This window comes from Thunnus albacares, chromosome 15 (assembly GCF_914725855.1).
Source record: "Thunnus albacares chromosome 15, fThuAlb1.1, whole genome shotgun sequence".
Classification (NCBI taxonomy): domain Eukaryota; kingdom Metazoa; phylum Chordata; class Actinopteri; order Scombriformes; family Scombridae; genus Thunnus; species Thunnus albacares.
In genome coordinates this window covers 30,821,913-30,825,198 of record NC_058120.1, presented here as the reverse complement: position 1 = coordinate 30,825,198, position 3,286 = coordinate 30,821,913, and positions in this window count along the sequence as shown.

Here is a 3,286-nt window from a genome sequence, read left to right as displayed (position 1 = left end):
TATAGTTGTGTTGTGCTTCCTTACATTGTTTGAGGGAACTGTGACGTTAGGTAACTGCATATGAGTGGACGCAACCGTCACTAATGCTAACATAGCTCCTCAGGGATTGAAGCCGCTTCTTTCCTTTGTTCCCCTGAAACGAAGGAGCAGCGCCAAAATGCTGCTGGCAGACTCCGTTTCCCCTGATGCTTTGCAAGTTTGCACCTAGGTGCGAAACCAGCAGGAAGCCTCAGGCTCTTGTCTCTGATTGGCAGAGACACATCAACACCACTTGGAGCCATGGTAACGCAGCCGTGACATCACTCCCCTTTCAGTACTGGTCGGAAACAAGTCTCGTCCCTTTCAGTGTGTCTGCGCTGGGAGAAGGTTCACTTTTTCGGTCAGCCAGATCACCAGCGGAGGTGAATTGTGCACGTGTGCTTCTCCCCCTTTTCTTCTGGAGCTTCTGCCGTCGCTGGACGAGAAGAGAGTTCGACACGTGTTCACCCGAACACCACCACCAGATCCGCGAGAAACTGCTGTTGCAACCCAGCGCTCTCACTGTGCCTGCAAAAGGAAGAGAGGATTTTCTTCTTCCACAGAGACATGGATAACTTCTATGCCCCGCTGTCTACCGACTGAGTCGTCCATCCTGAGTTTCTTCCCCGCTGAGAAACCAGCTGCCGTCAGCCTTGAGGAAACAAGGACGGCACCACCAGTACGACGCACCAGAGGACCCGCTGCTGGATCTCACTAACAGTCTCACACACACCGGTTCACTTTGGAGAGCGACACAAGTCAGAGTTTGTCTGGGCAGAGATAATATTAGATATGTGTGTTTATAAGCTTAGTGCTCATAATTTTGTTGTGTGTTTTAACGGAAACCAAAAATGGAAGTCACATGATTTTTGTTTGTTTTTTTTTCATTTGAAACCAAAAACTGAATCATGTGATCTATTCCTTTATTGTTTCCAAACGAAAAGCCAGAAAACTGAATTCAGAAGACGATGCAGTTTTTTTTTTTCGCAAATTCCTTTTTTCATTTCTCATCTGGGACAGACAGTAGCGCGGTGGACAGACAGGAAGCGGAAGTGAAGTGTAAAAACATCAAAATAAAAGCCAAGAGGATAGAATGGCCATCCTATTAAAAATGTAAAACCCAACATTATGCAAGCACAGGATCTAATAAAATAAATAAATAGGCCCATTTTCAAAAAAAGTATGATATATTATTTAGTTCGTAGCATGAATTAATAGCCTAATTAATTACACATGTGGAAATAGCCTGTCGTCCTTCCCAAACAGTGTTGTCTAAAGTGACAAGCAGCGATTCCCACATGTTACCAGATTGTTGTGAACCGTTTCACATACAGATGTCACTCATCTCAGTGCCATGACCACAGTGAAGGGGGTGAAATAATTTATCCAGGAGTAGCTGCAGTGCGCAACAAGAACCACCAGGTGGCACATGTGAGCAGTTCAGATGCAGTGACTGTGTGTTTCTCTGTAGGACAGATACAAACCATGATCCATGATACAAACTGGTGATGGCAAGCAGACGCGACCGGGAACAGAGAAACCCTGTGAAACTGAGAATTAGCAGCACTGTTATACTTTCTGCCAGACCTGTACAGTTTACTAACATGTTACACAGACTTAATTTCATAAAGGACATTTATATCATGATATTTAAACCAACCATCTGTCAACACAGTTTAGACCTCAATATATGAAACAGAAGAACAAAAAAACAGAGTCAATTGTCGTTATTTAGTTTTAAACCAAAATAATTAGTTCCATGTCCATTAACATTGAAAATCAAGTGGAACAAAGTGGAAAAAACGGTTCGTTTTTTTGTTTGGTGTATTTTCCATTTTCATTTTCATTTTCATTTTCATTTTTCTTTGTGAATTGAAGAACACAGGTGATTGAAGTGAATGAGAGGATGAACCAGAAGTAAAATTAAACCATCAAAATAAAAGTGAAACGTGTGAGAACTTTACTGTCAGGGGAAAGAGGCACTTTGTGAATGAACTGGTTGCCTGTAGCTTGCACAGACTGTATAAATATGGACGACGCGTCTCCACTGCTATGGAAAAGTGAAACCAAAATATCTCCTTTTTGGGAGCGGCCATCTTGCTTGTGGGAAACTTTTGGGGAACTGTAGTGACGTCCATATTCATATACAGTCAGTGGTAGCTTCAGATGAAGCTAAAGTTAGCTGGTTAGTGTGATATATAGTGATATTTTTTCAGTTGAGTGGCATTTATTAATATTGTGGAAACTGTTACCACTATTCAATATTCCCTACCAAAATAAAGTCACCAGCAGAGTCACGCACCATGAAGGTTATAACACTGATGTGGTTCCAAACAACAACAACAACAACGTAAAAATTACATTTTAAATTAAATCTACATTCCTCTATCATTACATGTGTTACTGACTAATTTAACTCTTCACATAATACCAGCCATTAAAATATGCTACTACCAAATAAACCTTTTTGTTATCAAAGGTTCAGAACATTTTTTGTTTTGTTCTTTTCATGTAGACATGACATATTTTTATCCAGAAAGTGTGTGATATGTTATTTAGCTGCGTAGCGTGAATTAATAGCCTAATTACTTCCCAAACAGTGTTGTCTAAAGTGACCAGCAGACGTCCCCACGTGTTACCAAGTTATTGTTCACCGTTTCACATAGTAATGGTCATAATAAATAACTCCATAGTCTACGACGTGATAAAACCATTGTTCACTTTTTATAGCTATTGTTGGTTAATGTAGCCTCCACTACAACCTTTAGGCTGGCTTTTTAGGCTATTTGTTTTATCAGTAACAGCAAAATAATCATAACTACATATAATGTAGGTATTTTTGTACATTAGTAGCCTCTACGTAGAGTTTACAGAAGTTTCAGCAGTGCAATATAGAGCAGCGGCTGCCAGCCTAATATTCTGTTTCTATGCTCAACAATGCAAAGAAGTCCATGTAATATTTTACTGCACATTAGAACACACAAAGGTTACCAAAACATGAAATTCCCTGGTATTCCAGATTAAATCAGTACATTTGTTCAATTCCCTGACTTTCTATGGCTGGAAGGAGGTGGAGGCTAGGAGCTGTCCACAGTTCTTTCCTTCTTCAGCTTAATCATTGGTTTCACTTCATTTATTTCCTCATATGTTCCTTATACCGTCCTCGCAATGAGTAGTCTTTATCCAAAGCTAGACAGTTAGCCAACAGTCTGCAGTCCTCCAATAAACACAAGGCGTAACTTTTCTTGCATGTTTAATGAAGATCCAC